This window comes from Panicum virgatum, chromosome 5N (assembly GCF_016808335.1).
Source record: "Panicum virgatum strain AP13 chromosome 5N, P.virgatum_v5, whole genome shotgun sequence".
Taxonomy (NCBI): domain Eukaryota; kingdom Viridiplantae; phylum Streptophyta; class Magnoliopsida; order Poales; family Poaceae; genus Panicum; species Panicum virgatum.
Window position 1 is genome coordinate 33,875,047 of NC_053149.1, and position 16,312 is coordinate 33,891,358.

The window sequence follows — 16,312 nt, forward strand, 5'->3', positions numbered from 1 at the left end:
CCTCCTCAATACTATCATCCATAAATAATCGTATCATCTGCACACTGCAAGACTGATAGACCGTCATCAATTAGATAGGGGATAAGGCCTGATCTTCTCTCGCCCTTGCAATCAAAATTGCCAACATGTCCACAACTAAATTGAACAGCAAAGGCGATAATGAATCACCTTGTCTCAAACCCTTTTTAGGTTGGAAAAAATTTCCAATATCATCATTTACTTTTACCCCCACACTCCCTTTTGATACAAATGATTGTATCCATGAGCACCATTTTTATGGAAATCTTTTTATTCTAAGTGTTTATTGCAAGAAGCTCCACTTGACATTATCATGGGCCTTTTCGACGTCCAATTTCAAAATGACTCTGTTAGCCATGGATCTATGAAGTTCATCCAACGTTTCTTGTAAAACTACTACTAACGTTTCATGTAAAACTACTACTCCTTCTAGTATGTGTCGTCCTGGCATGAAAGCAGACTGCGGATCACATTGTCAGCCACTTGGGTCAGTCTGTTTACGGCCACTTTTGTGAATATATTGAAGATTATATTAAGGAGAAAAATGGGTCTATATTGTTGTATTTGTAAGATTTTTTTCGAAAGGAGTGTTATAATTCCAAAAATTCAAGCTATGAAGCGGCAAACTTTCGTTATGGAAATCCATAAATATTGGCATAAGGTTATCTTTGATGGTGTACCAAAAAGCTGGGCCAGGCGCCTTATTATGTTTCATCTGGAATATTGCCGCCCGAACTTCTACATAAAAAACATAGCTTGTAGTTTATCTTTTTCAATATCTGTTACCTGTGGAATATCATCCCTTCGGCTCTCATCCAAGGAAAGGAAACTTGGGTCCGAAGGGCCAAATAGTCCATGATAGTAATATATAATGTGTTTTTTTAATTCTTCGTCTCCCTGAATTATTTTATCTCCATCCTCTAGCTAGAATATTTGGGTTTTTCCTATGCTTTCCATTTGCTACAAGGTGAAAGTATTTAGTGTTCATATCACCATGCAAGAGCTTCGAAGTTTTCCTCTTTGATACCACTTAATCTCTTCCTCTCGGAGGAGTTGAATTAGTCGTGACTTTAAAGTTTGTTCCATATCAATCTCCCACCATTGTAGTGCTTGAGTTTCTGATTTTTTGTCAAGCACATCTAACTTGGAGATTGAGTTCTTTTTTCTCCTTCTTGTAATGCCTGCTTTTGTTTTTGGTCCAACACCTAAGAAATTGGCGAAGCCGTCTAATTTTATTTTGCCATTTCTCAAGGGGAGAGATTCTGCTGCAACTTTGTCACCACGAATCTATCACTATGTCTCAGAAGTCATCACATGTTAGCCAATCCAATTCGAATCTGAACAAAGGTTGGGATGAACTTGGTGATATACCAAAGGAGAGTAAAAATGGTGTATGATCGGAAGAAATCTCTCTTGAAAGGGCTTGAACTGTGGCCCTTGGGAATATCAGCTCCCAATCAGTGGAGACTAGAACCTTGTCCAACCTCTCAAAGGTAAGTCCAGGAAGGAGTTAGCCCATGTGTATTTTCGACCAGTTAATTCAAGCTCTTTGAGGTCTAGACTATTTATGACCGTGTTAAACAATTATGGCCACCAATCATCATAGCGATCATTATTATCATCATTCATTATATTGAAATACCCCCTATGACCAGTGTGAGAGATTCTTTTTGATAGCACTGGACCAATTCAGTTAAAATTTTTTGCTTATGCTCTACTTGAGTTTCTCCATAAACTGCAATTATGTTCCATTGAAAACTGTCTGATTTGTTTCGCATAGGGAACTTGTTATGATAATCACCTTGTGAGATACATCCTATATCAAAGACTGAAGGGTTTATTCCCAGAAGAATACCACCAGATTGGCCCTTGGGATCGACCCAGCTCCATAGGAACTATTTACCTCCACACAGATTATTCAGCTCGAAATTTGTAAAGGTCATTCTGCAAGTTTATAAAAGAGCAATAAAATCAAGATTTTGCGCTCTAGAGGTGTCCGACAAGAATATGAATTTAGCCAAGTCACAAAGACCTCTGCTATTCCAAAAGATTTCTTTCATTTATCACCTTTGGGGTTTCTTGTCGACTTCATCCCTTTTTTTTCATTTTTGGGACAATTTTGATTTGGATTTGTTGAATTTGGATATTTTTGCTGAATCCATAGGGCAAATATCAGCTTGGTGACAATTTCTCTCAGTCAACACATCCTCCAACAGATTACTGTTTAAATTATTTAGCATGAGGTTTTCAAAACCATCATCAACACATGCTTCTATCTCTCTTTTTTATTTTATTTTTGGGAACTGTATAGATGGCTGAACTACCATGTTCGAAAACCTTAATTTACTGGACCGCATGTCTAACCAAGAGTCATTGCCACCCAACATCACTCCCAGCTTGGAAACATTGGCTACTATGTGATCATCAGATAAACTTAAAAAGGAAGAATGGGACTTAGTACCTTTTGGTGTCTCGAGGTTGCGCTCTGCCACCAAACGCTCCGCGCGTTCCACAAAGTGCTCATTATTGGCATTTCTTAGCGTCGCCACTAGGAGTGGTTAGTTCCTAGCAACGGCGCCTCGAAGATGCCATGTGGTATGTCTTAACATTTACAGAAAGATCCGCAAGCGCACGGATATACCGTTGTAGCATTTCACCTGGAAGTATTCAGGGTATCGTTATTTATATTTTCCCAAGGAATGGCTAGGTTGTGTAAAGTGTATTTACTTAGTTGCATAACCATGACACGTATGAGCAAGATGAAGACCACTGACTATACTAGGGTAAGTGATAAATAAAGGATAATCAGGGGTAATATGAATAAAGAATAAACAAGCAATCCTAAGGTTAGTGGGAGCATAGGCAAAGATTCCTAGTATACTATTTATGTTAGCAGATAAGTTACGTTAGCCACATTGCTTAGAACTACAGGTGCTGAGAAATTAGGGACATCGGGGAGAATGACCCGCACTGGAGAACATCCAGTCCCGTTTCATCTTTGCATGAACTCCTACACCGTACCCGAACATCGGGGAGTACGCTAACCGAGAAGCAGCTTCCCGGCGGACCGACAGGGCTGTCACCACCTGCGGTCTACCCCAGTCACACCATGGAGCACCGTCATATATCCGAAGGATCCTGCATACCCGGGCACCATGCTCGCATATAAGGTCACTACCCTAGCACCCCCGGGTCCCCCACCCTTCGGATGGACAGATAAGATACTAAGGCAAGCCCGAAAGCACAACGAACCAATATCCTTACCCAGATCATCTAGTCTAAGCATGCAAGTACTATAACTTGATAAAGCATAGATCAAGGCTAAGCAAGCTACGAAGATAGCAAGATAACCAAGAACGAACTCTGAATGAATAGCATAAAGAAAGTCGGAATACAAAGCCATACCAGAGGCCGAGGATTGCTCGCCGACCCCGAGAACGACTGGATTCGCTAAAGAGATGAAGTACTAGCCTAGCTCAACTACCCTAAGGAGTACAAGTCACAAGAGAGTGTAGAGAGAGAGAGAGGCTTCCAAGTTGTGTGTGTTGAGTGTGTGGAGAGAGGCCTCTTTTGTATGAGTGATGCAGAACGTGATCTTCTGTGACTTCGTCTGCATATTCTTCGGGTTTTCTTCTTATTTTGGACAAAACAACTGTGGAGCTAGGTTAGTGATACAAATATGCGAGTAAGAGGTATAGTTTTCCTTCTTAAATGAGTATAGTTGACGGTCATATTTCGCACTTAACGACCGTCAACAACACCCTCAAGCTGGCCTTTTGCTCGTCCCTCAGCAAAACAAGGCGCTCGTTGTTGATCAGGAGTTGCTACAATGTTGAATTTCCAACTTATACTTAGGCACAACAAAATGCTTCTTACCTTGATTTTGAATAAGTTGGCCTTTTGTTCTTACCTCTTACCTTATTCATGTGGAGCTTTTAGGTTTACCTCATCTTTGGCGATTGAGAGTCAGAACGGTATCGTAGAGTGCTCATATTTCTTTCTCTTCAGCTCAACTGTCAATCTGGAGGTTTTGTAGGGTTTTTCAAAAGAAATTTATAAAGTTCCTCGGATGATCTCTCAGATCGCTCAATGTGTATGATTCCTTACCAAGGCTTTTTATTCTGCCTTTCTTCCTCAACCTATCTCTAATGGCTGTTTATTTAGAGTTGTAGGTATGGAGGATTTGAAGGCATACCTGCTTCTCATATTTTGCTAAGTCAAAGACCGGATCCAAAGGAGAAACAAGTCATAAACCTTGATCAAGATGTGCAAGTGTGTGGATATTTTTGGTGGATGGTGTATGAACTCCTTTGTATGCACCATCTCTCTCTTTTTCTTTCGTTTTGGATAAGGGGCTATCTTTTCTTCTTTCTTTTTTTTTTGACATGCCGAAGCATATGGCATACCTTCTTTGGGTATGCATCTTTTATTTTCTTTTTGCATAGCCTCATATCTTTGATGTATTTTTGAGAGAGAGGTGTCATACATGGACATGGAGTTTTATTTTGTGGGTGGATGAAATTTTGCTTACTTCTTAGTGTAGAAGCATAGCATGTGGTGGAAATGTGTACGTGATCTTGATCATGGGAGTATGAAATGAATTTCACTAAGGGTCAGACCAATTTGACAAAACTCAATGAGACATCAAGCTGCATATGTGGAAGGTTTTGCAATGAAAATCAACATATGGCTTTGGATAGGAATTTCATATCATTGATGAACTTTTATTATTATTTTTGTGTTTTCAAAATTAAATACTCCGGATGTCAAGTATCACATAAAAGAAGATCACATCAACTCTATTTAACTATATCATAGTTCACAACAACTTAGATTTGGATCATGCTTTTCGCTACCCACAAGTTTCAAGTTTAAGGTTTGAATATTTTTAAACCACCAAACCCAAAACTAGGTAGAACATAAAGTTGTAACTAAGCATATGAAGGAAATTAAGAGAGTAACTATTCATCATCTCAACAAGAAAAACTTACACCATGCTTACTACACATATTAAAGAAAAATATTTTTGGTGTTTTCTAAGTTTTGCAAATTTTTATTTGTTTTTAGTTATGCAAATTTTTATGGATTTTCTGATTTTGAAAATTTTTATGGGTTTCATGCAAAGTTATGAAAGCAGTAAAGAGAAATGATACAAGTTACCTCTCATGGGGGTCCTCCCCCAAGCTAGCTTCAGGCTCACTACGGCTAGTCGGGGTTGAAACCCGTCCAGCGGCAGTATGCCCTCCACTCCTCCTGTCGCTGTAACTGTGATTGCTCCATGTCATGGAGTCTTTCGCCAGTGTGACGCTACCATGCTTGGGTACTATCGATGTGTTGGTTCAGCGTCTCTTGTATGTTGTCGCCCTGCACCCGCAGCTCACCTAGCTGCTGGGTGATGGCACCGAAACCTCGGGATGAAGATGACCGTCTTATGAGGTTTGGGGCTCCACCGGAGCTGGAACTGGTGGACCGGCGGCCTGGTGCCTGCCGTGTCCACTCCTCAGTGCTAGCACTGTGCCATGACGAACCACCGGCCTCATGCTGATATGAGTGATGTGGCTGCTGAGGCGGTGGTGTCGGCTCTGCTTCCCTTCTAGTCCTGCTTCTTGTCATCCTGCCAGGCAAACCAGAAGATCTATGCCTACGACCCCCTTCTCGGGGAACGAGAGGGATGGTTAGCGAATGACAATTATACAAATGGAATTCTGCATTGGGCAGCAGAATCTCATTTGTATAGCCCATGTAAAAGAAAATCAAAGAGTCATTCGGGTCTTTCTTAACTGTGTGACCTTGGATCAAATAGTCCTCGTCGATATATGCACGGTCGCCCTCAATGAAAGGAATAAAATTCCCCTCTAAGGCACCGATGCGTGTAGCGATACGAGTAATTAAATAAGTGCACTCAATAGGACCCGTCATCTTGAAATTCGAAAGCCATTGCTTAACCAAAGCTTGCACGGGGGAGATGTTGATCTTGTTGACCATGGCATAAAGAATGAGCAACTCATCGTTGCGCACGGGTCGGACATCATCTCTTGGAAAGAGAGTGATGGTCAACCACTTGTGCATCAACTGAAGAGTTGGATTATGAATATCGCTGCACCAAGGTGCAAACTTGCCATGGACAACTTGACCCGAAATCCGGCCCCAAAACTCATGATGATTAAAATCTCGGCAAGCTTGGTCGAGAGAAATCGGCCAGCGTTTGTTGAAATTGAGGTGGCCGGCAAAAGTTTTCCAAGAAAGTAAATATTCTTTCGAAAAGTCAAAAATAAACCCCATTTTCCACCTCCCGAAGAGTGCAAAGAAATTGGATGGTGAGGAGTCGAGAACCATACTCCTCAACGGGAACGAAGTTATCCCATCCAATTTCATGCCAAACGTTAGAGAAGTCTTCGTACATACCTATTTTGATGAGGAGGTCCGGATCGAATGCTCGGGTGTGGACGATGCTTCTGTTCTTGAGGATGGCATAGCCTTGTCGTTCACGATCATCTCGCAAGTCAAGGTATGGTGCATCTTCCGCATCAATCTCTATGACCTCGGCTTGCGGATCGGCTTGCATCTCTTCATATTGTTCTTCTTCTTCGTAGTACATCGTGCTTGGTGTAGGTGTAGGTTCGGGTGTATACGAGCTTGAGCCACCCTGAGAATGGGATGAACTCCCACCCGTCATCTTCTTGAATGCGCCGGAAACCTTCCGCCCTATGCCTTTCATGATGGAACGAAAAGAAGTGCAACTCGAAACGGGTTACGTTATTGAAACCAAAATGAAAGTTCTTTCCCGCGAGTTGTTCTTTCTTTCTTCCAGCAAAGAAATGAGAGAGAGAGGTCTCTTGAAATCAAATCTTGAGCAAAAATCCAATGAAAACCTGAGAGCAAAGTATGAGAGAGTTTGAGAGGGAGTGAGTGAATGAGAGTTGAGTGTGAGAGCTCAAAACTCACCCCTCGGACTCTATTTAAAGAGAGAATGGCCAGGCACTGTTGGGAGAAGCCAGGCATAACGGCTAGTGACCATTGGAAAAGGCTGGACCCACTAGCCGTTGGCAGGGGGCCGGCCGACCTTAGGGTTCGGCCGAACCCTAGGTGGGCCACCCTGCTGATAGCCAGGGCCCACTGCCCTTCTAACGGTCAAAAACTTTTAAAACTTTGGTGCCGGCCAAACTTTGCTTCGAAAAGATGTTCAAATTTATTTTTCAAGGGATTTTCATGCTCGGAAATATTTTTGGATTTTTGTGAAAAATAGAAAAGTGCTAGAAATGTTTCTAGCATGCAATGATGTTTTGACAATTCAAATATGTAGTGGGAAAAATCGAAAAAGTCGAGAAAAGCAAAATGATGGAGGGTGAATGTGAGATACTTACCGATTTACCTTCGGCAAGGGCTCGTCGTTTAGTGTCTGATGAGCGGGACCTTTCTCCTGCTGTGATTACCACTGCTCGGCTCGTCCTGGAGAATTGGACGAGGATGAGCTTGCGACCTTACGCCACACCTTCTTTGCACGTCTTTTCTTTGATCGTGTGGTCGTAGGTCCTGGTAGTGGGGATTCTGGTGCATCCCAAATTGCCTGCCCTTCGTCATCCTGTCGGTTCAGGATGCACTGCACTTCCCTCTGTTTGATTTTGAAGAACATGTCCTCCTTCCCAGCGCGGAAGTGGATTTCTCCTCTTCCCACGTCAATCCTTACTCTGGCGGCCCTTAGGAATGGTAGCCCAAGGATGAGCTTGATTCCTAGGTCACCTTCTATGTCCATTACTACAAAGTCTGCAAGGACGAAGGAGTCTCCTACGCGGACCAAAACATTCTTGGCTATCCCTTCAGGATACCAGATTGTAGAGTCTGCGAGCTGCACACATATGTATGTTGGGGAGAGAGCAGGGTATAAGAGTTTCTCGTAAATTACCATGGGCATAATGTTGACACAGGCCCCTAGGTCGCAGAGTGCATGCTCATAGTATTAATCAAAGATTGAGCAGCTGATCATGGGGACCCTTGGATCTTCTTGAATTGCTGCCACTAGGCCATCCCAAGTGTCATTTCTTAGGGGATTGTACCTGCCTGCATGGTTAGTCCGAGAAGTTTGCCGGGGAGGGTTGCCCCACCCGGTAGACACCATATTTGCAGTTTCAACGGGAGATTCGGGTTGCCCCGGGATCTTCCTGTTCTCAGAGACAGGAGCAACAGCAGCTAATTGAGCCAGTTGAGTTTCTATCATTTTGTTGAAACTTAGTTGATTTTTATGAGCAGAAGAAAGAGTTTCAACTTTAGCATGTATGCTTTCCAGAATTTTATCGTTGGCAGCAAGCTTTTTGTTTAAATATTCATTTATTTTAGCTTGTCCAAAAACTATGTCTCTCAAGGAGGGTTGGTTCGAGTTGAAATTTGAATTGACATTTGAGTTAAAGTTGTTACCTCCTCCTTGGAATGGTGGGCGTGTCTGACCCCACCCCTGGCCTCCTTGTGGACGGAACCCGGTGTTGTTGTTGTTGATGTAGGCTGCGTCTTCTCGGGTCTCGGGGCAGTCATTCCCCGAGTGTCTACTGTCACCACAAACCTCGCACGTAAAGTACGAGTTTGTAGCACGGACGAGAACAGGCATCTGTGGTCGGCTCCCTTCATCAAATTTCTTCAGTAGGAGGCCCCGCTTAGCGGCGAGCATATCCATCTCCTTGACGGTATGCATTCCGCCCTTGGTTCTGGGCTGGGAACGCTCCTCGTTCCAGCCTTGGTTGGAGACCATCTTCTCAATTAAGGCCGTGGCCTTTGGCGATGGTGAGATCGAGATAGGCTCCTCCAGCAGCAGCATCGAGATGGGCTCTGGATGTTGTTGTTAGCCCGTTGTAGAAGCTTTGGAGCACGTGCCACTCATCCATCCCATGATGAGGACAGTCGAGTATGTACTCTTGCAATCTTTCCCAAGCTTCTGGAATAGATTCCATCCCTGTTTGCTGGAAACTTGAAATTCTTCCACGCAGGGTATTGGTTTTGCCCAACGGGAAGAACTTAGCGAGGAATGCCGTGGAACACTTGTCCCACATGCTAACGGTTTCCTTATTCTGATAAAACCATTGTTTTGCTTGCCCCAGGAGGGAGAAAGGAAACAGACGGAGCCTGATGGCGTCAGCCGTAACGCCATGTATAGGTATGGTCTTGCATAACTCCAGAAAATTCTGGAGATGGGCGTTAGCGTCCTCATTCGGCTTGCCACAGAATGGGCTAGCCTGCACCATGTTTATGAGGCTGGACTTCATATCAAAGTTCACGTCCCCAACATCAACGTTGGGTCTAGTTGCCACATTGGCAGCTGAGGGGGCGGAGAAGTCGCGGAGAGTCTTCTCAGCCTTGAGTTCAGTTGATGGTGTTTGGAAAGCTGGTTCGCTTGTCGACTACGAGACCGGAGGAGGAACGATGCGAGGTCGGACCCTTCTCATGAGCTTCTTGGGATTTTCAACAAAATTTGTCGGCAAGGAGAAACCAGACATACACTACCCTATTTTCATCCAATTAGGAGAAAATAAAAAGATAAACACATTAGCCTGTATAAGCAGTAGCTACCTCTTACTTATATTGCCATGTTTATGTACTTTAGTAAATAACTTTACACCTAGTGCCATCCCCGGCAACGACGCCAGAAATGCTTGTTGGCATTTCTTAGCGTCGCCACTAGGAGTGGTTAGTTCCTAGCAACGGCGCCTCGAAGAAGCCATGTGGTATGTCTTAACGTTTACAGAAGGATTCGCAAGCGCACGGATATACCGTTGTAGCATTTCACCAGGAAATATTCAGGGTATCGTTATTTATATTTTCCCAAGGGATGGCTAGGTTGTGTAAAGTGTATTTACTTAGTTGCATAACCATGACACGTATGAGAAAGATGAAGACCACTAACTATACAGGGGTAAGTGATAAATAAAGGATAATCACGGGTAATGTGACACACACAGAACAGCCAACTCTCATGAATAAAGAATAAACAAGCAATCCTAAGGTTAGTGGGAGCATAGGCAAAGATTCCTAGTATACTATTCATGTTAGTAGATTAGTTATGTTAGTCACATTGTTTAGAACTACAGGTACCGGGAAATTAGGGACATGGGGGAGAATGACCCACACTGGAGAACATCCAGTCCTGTTTCATCTTTGCATGAACTCCTACACCGTACCCGAACGTCGGGGAGTACGCTAACCGAGAAGCAGCTTCCCGGCGGACCGACAGGGCTGTCACCACCTGCGGTCTACCCCAGTCACACCGTGGAGCACTGTCATATCTGAAGGATCCCGCATACCCGGGCACCATGCCCGCATATGAGGTCACTACCCTAGCACCCCCGGGTCCCCCACCCTTCGGATGGACAGGTAAGATGCTAAGGCAAGCCCGAAAGCACAACAAACCGATATCCTTACCCAGATCATCGAGTCTAAGCATGCAACTACTATAACTTGATAAAGCACAAATCAAGGCTAAGCAAGCTACGAACATAGCAAGATAACCAAGAACAAACTCTGAATGAATAGCATAAAGAAAGTCGGAATACAAAGCCATACCAGAGGCCGAGGATTGCTTGCCGACCCCGAGGACGACTGGATTCGCTAAAGAGATGAAGTACTAGCCTAGCTCCACTACCCTAAGGAGTACAAGTCACAAAGGAGTGTAGAGAGAGAGAGAGAGAGAGGCTTCCAAGTGGCGTGTGTTGAGTGTGTGGAGGGAGGCCCCTTTTATAGCCCCTTGAGGTCGGTTCACGCCAAGTTTATACATGGAAACATTCATAACCGCCTTCAGGAGGATCAGATCAGACTTCCCGCCAAAATGCACCTGGACGGGAGCCAGGGCAGGTTCGGCGGAACCATGGGTTCGGCCGGCCCAACCTTGGCGCCCGTGGCCACCGTCTTTCTTCGTGTGTCTGCCCTGTGGGTCCTGATGTGGTATGTCGGTGCCGGGGTCCAGTTGGTCGGTTTGGTCTGTCAGGTGGGCCTCTTTTGTATGAGTGATGCAGAACGCGATCTTCTGTGACTTCGTCTGCGTATTCTTCGTGTTTTCTTCTTATTCTGGACTTGTTCTCCTGAAATCATAAATTCTCGAAAATAACTGTGGAGCTAGGTTAGTGATACAAATATGCGAGTAAGAGGTATAGTTTTTCTTCTTAAATGGGTATATTTGACGGTCATATTTCGCACTTAACGACCGTCAACACTCATCCAGCGCACTGGCCCTCCTCTTTCTGGAGCGTCGTGAGGGGGTTGCTGCTGCATCCAGAGACGAAACCACCGGTGATCTCAGCACTGGCGTTGCCTTCGTCTTCGGGGCAAGACAAGCCGAGCCAACTCCAGGCAGCTGAGTAACACCCGAGGCCACCGATAGACTACCCGCGGCCGCATGCTTGGCTGACACCGCGACACCGGACATAGAGTCTTCCACAGCATCACCAGCAGTGCACTAGCATCACCAGCATCCTCGGCCACCCCCACTTCCATCATCGCCAGTGCAAATGTGTCCGGTGCGATGAAGGCTTCGAGGGTGACCCGAACAAGGGGCACGTTGGCTTCCACTAAGACTTTTTCTGCTATCTCATCAAAGAGCTGCCCGGCCACCTGTTGGCACTTCTTAGCATAACGAATTACTTCGCAAGCGCACAGAGACCGATTGTAGCTTTCACCAGGGAGTATACCTAGGATATCGAATCCAAGGAATGGTAAAGCTTCGACCAAACTTAGAGATCTTCAACCGGACACAACCAGCGAGAAGAAGGCAAAAGGAAAGAGGGCCTAACTCCAGATAACCTACTACTCTATCTAGTTGACGAGCTAACTACTGACTTGATCTGCTTCGGCGGTTGGAAGAGGAAGGACTTCAGAAAGGGATGAGATGGGAATCCATCGGCAACCTGCAACTACTGCTATGAAAACACCCAAACGTGGTGGACTACGAGGGACGGATAGGGCTGTCACCACCTACCGCCTACCATAACGGTTCTGTGGGGTGGAACACAACCTGAGATAACTACCAAGCCTGGGCAGCACGCCCACAGCTCTCAAGCTACTTGCTCCTACTGTGTACTTAAATAGAAATCGACCTCAAATAAGTAGAACTTGCTACTTACGTAGACTCAGGACCCCGTAGATCAAAGAAAGTAACTAGACAAGTAACTAAGACAGAAAGTAAAGCTAGAGAGAAACTAAAGTTGAGACAAGGAACTTACTCAAAATATATTCCTTCGAGGTGGATACAAAAGGTGGAGTAAGACCGAGAAAACTCGAGTCCGCTCCTTTAGTTCGGCTTTCACCAGAGCCCTCACCTCACTCTCTTCCTATTCTAACACAAGAGTGTAACAAGGGAACTCTCTTCTCTAATGGATGGTGTGTGTTACAAGAGAGGGGTTTGAGCTCTATTTATATTGCTTCAGGGTTGGTATTGGGCTTGGCGTCAGTTGCACGCAGGTAGGATGGTTACGCTTAACTTCCACGCCAAGGGGGAGCGTCAGAGGCCGACAAGTGGGGCTGGCAGGCCTCCCCTAGGCCGGCTAGCCTGGGGGTGCCTCTGATCTCCCACCGTTTCTTGTGGACGCTCCTGATTCCCTCCTGAAGTCGATGACAGTTGCTTGGCTTCAACGCTGATAGTTAGAGGCCGAACGGCCTCACCTTGGCTGGTCGACCTGGCTCTGGCTCGTTTCGAGCCTCCGTTGCTCTGGCACATTGGACACGAGATGCACATTGTTCCTCAAGTTGGTTTGGGTCTTGATTCTTTGGTTTGTCACTGGAATTGGGCCCATCTTGACTTGGTTCAAGCCTTTCGATCTTAACTTGTGAATTTTGCCTGAAGCACCTTTGGGTAGGCTTGATCATGTGCTCAGGGTCATGTTTACAAAGCTACACGATGGAATTCCACAGGGGTAGGCCGGCCGGCCTGGGAATCTCCCCATTTCAGCTCATTTTCATACATGTTGTTCCTGAATTCAAATACTCACCAAAACTCATGGAACTTGTTAATGTTAGTGAAAATCATAACAAAATGGTCCTAAAAGTATGAAATCCAAAGGAATGTTGGTGGTAAAATTCATCGAAATCGACCACCAACACACCCCCACACCTAGACTTTGCTCGTCCCGAGCAAAAGGAGTCGATATAGATCCTGAGAATCAAGCAAAGTCCAGGGTTCACGAACTCGGGTATGCATAAGAGTTATTTTGGAGCTTTCCTTTCATACCTCGGATTCTGGGTGGCTATCACCTTTACGTTCACCTATTGATCTCCAGAATAAATTAATGAGGATCATGACCAGCCCCTTCTTTGTAGTACTTAGAAGATTTTTGTTTTTAATTAAATTCAAGGTATACTCTTTTGCTCAATTCGCTCATTCACTCGATTTTTGTTCAAAACCTCATCGGCTCTTTAGAAGTGTATCGAAATATGTGGAGCTTGGTAAAGGGTGTCGCATACCTACAACATTTATATTGCTAGATCAAACCTAGTGTCTCCTAGTAGTCCAGATGCTCATCACGTGGGTCAAGTGCAAGTGAGAGTGAAGATATATGTCCTCAATGGTACACATTCTCCTTCCTTCTTTCTCTCTCTTTTTTTGATGGGCATGAATGCCATTCATGTTTTTCTTTCTTTTTCAGGGGGATGCAGCACTGTTTTGCAACCATTATCACAAGGACTTTGGAATGATGGACATGTACATGAACAACCCAAGAAGATGAATCAATCTAAACATCCTTGGAGGCACTAAGTTTGAGCAAGCTCACAATGCGGAAGATAGCTATGGGTTTGAATTTGTATGTATGGCTCTGGAATGGGTATTGGCAAAGTTGAGCATAAGATCTTGCCTAGTTTCGTGTTTTTGAAATAAAAACTTCCAAGACTTTGAGTCAAGAGCTAGCTTGTCTTCATGTTATTTTATCATAGAGAGCAATAAGCAAGCGATCAAGCGATCCTAAACATGAGTTCCAGAGGTACTTCGGTACTTGCATAAGAAATAAAACTTAGCAGAACCATTATCGTGAAAAGACTTCAACTCTTCCTAACCATTTCATTCAAGGGTTTTATTTGAATTTAATCATGATGATTTTGATTGAATTTGAATGGAACCAGGAAGGATCAGGGAGTAGAAGTACCAAACCGTCAGCACGCGAAGGGAATCGGAGAGTGGCCGACAGGTGGGACCGGCCGGCATAGGAGAGGCTGGCCGGCCTACACCTATGGCCATTCTCCGTGATCTTTTTGCAGTGGTGCAGGCTCAGTATGTGCTGCTCTAGGGACGTTGCCTCGGTGAATTTGCGAAAATCACAGGACGGCCGGCCTGGTTTAGGCCGCCCGGCTTGATTTTCTTTTGGATCTTGTTCGAATTTCTCTGGAATGTTGGATTCACCTTTCTCATTCGAATTTGCTGCGCACTAGACAAAACATCAGAGTAGGGGTGTGGTTGGCACACACATGTGCACCAACCACATAAACACAAGGATGAATAAACTTGGTTTTTATTTTATTCAAATTAAAAGATGGGGATGCTACCGATTACAAACTAAACAAATCAAAGAAGAGGAAATAAAGCACCCAACCTAGACCTAGGACTAATCTAGACCTAGAACCTACTTCGGATCCGGGGATCTGTAGAGATCCTCATTCCCGGTCGCCTTCGCAAGGTGTTTGATCTTGGAACAAACAGCCTTGCGGAGGGTGTCGACCTTATCCCCTAATTCCATCCTATCGATCTCCGTTTCGGCCACATGCTCATCCATATTATTGAGGCGTAGCCGAAGAGCGGCGAGCTGCTCGTGGAGCGAAACGATGTCGTTAGGTGTTGGCACTCCTTAGCCTATACAAATTACTCCGCGAGCGTACAGAGATCGATGTAGCTTTCACCAGGGAGTATACCTGGGATATCGAATCCAAGGAATGGTAAAGCTTCGACCAAACCTAGAACTAGTTCAACCGGACCCACCAGGGGAAGAGAGGTAAGTGGGTAGAGGGTCTAACATCGGTTAGCCAACTCATTACCAAGAAGACTTGCAACTAAACTATCTTGATCTGCTTCGGCGGCTGGAAGAGGAAGGACTTTAGAAAAGGGTGAGAGGGGAGTCCAACGGCAATCTGAACTACTGTTATGAAAACACCCGAACGTGGTGGACTACAAAGGACGGACAGGGCTGTCACCACCTGCCAACTACCACAACGGTTCCGTGGGGTGGAACACAACCCTATGTAACTAACCAAGTCTAGGCACCACGCCTAACACTATCAAGTTACGTACTCCTGCCTACCGGCAAGACAGAAAGAACTCTCAAATAAGTAGAACTTGCTACTTACGCAGACTAGGGATCCCGCAGATCAAAGACAGAAAGTAAACATGTAACTGAAGTAAAGAGAAAGACTAGTGAGATACCGACGAGAGACGAGTAAATTCACTCAGAACATATTCCATTCCTCCGAGGTGGCTTACAAAGTGGAGTAAGGCCAAGAGAACTCGGCACCGCTCCTTTACTTTGGTTTTCGCCAAGACTCTCACCTCACATTCTCCCTATTCTACTAAGTGGACTACATCTTGCTTGGACTCTTCTCTTCTCCAAATGGTGTGTGTTGAAATGAGGGGTGGGGGCTCCCTTTTATAGGCCTCCAAGGTGGGTTTCTTAGCTTGTAAGCAAGGCCAAGGTTGCTTAGCTTGTAAGCTAAGCTATGGTTGGCTTGACTTGTAAGCAAAGCTGTCCACGCATGCATGGCAGTTGTAACCTCCACTTGAGGGCTGCACGCATGTCAGTGGTAACCTTTTCTCGAAGGCTGCACGCATGGCGCAACAAGATCAGGCCGGCCGGCCTCCCCTCTCAGCCCTCCGTTCCACCGACGTGTCAATCAATGCTTGTATTTTCCTCCTCAAGTCGGTTTAGGACTCGGTTCTGAGTTTGGTCACTGCAGGTGGACCCAACTTGTCATGGCTCAAGCTTTTCGGTCTTGGTTTGTGCATTTTGTATAAAACCTCATTGGGTTTGCTCGTATTTGCACTCATGAGCTCTCTGGCCAAAGATGAGCCTGAAGTGCCAGGTGGATAGGCCGGCCGGCCTAGCCTAGGCCGGCCAGCCTGGGTTTTCTCCCATTTTGGCTAAATTTTGTACATGTTGTTCCTGCGTTCAAATACTCACAAAAACTCATGGAACTTGTTAATATAAGTGAATTTGGCATGAATATGACCTTTGTTTCATGAAATCAGGCGGAGCATTGGCGGTGAAAATCACCGATATCGACCGCCAACAGACCCCCACAGCCAGACTTTGCTCGCCCCGAGCAATAAGGTTGAAAAAGAGCG

At 45.0% G+C, this 16,312-nt stretch overlaps 1 non-coding gene across 1 annotated transcript; it reads left to right on the plus strand.

Annotated features, from left to right (window-relative positions):
- The first annotated feature begins 8,889 nt into the window (after window positions 1-8,889).
- On the plus strand, window positions 8,890-8,996 carry LOC120677131. Its single transcript, XR_005676194.1, has one exon. It is a non-coding gene; the product is annotated as a small nucleolar RNA R71 (small nucleolar RNA).
- The last annotated feature ends 7,316 nt before the right edge of the window (window positions 8,997-16,312 follow it).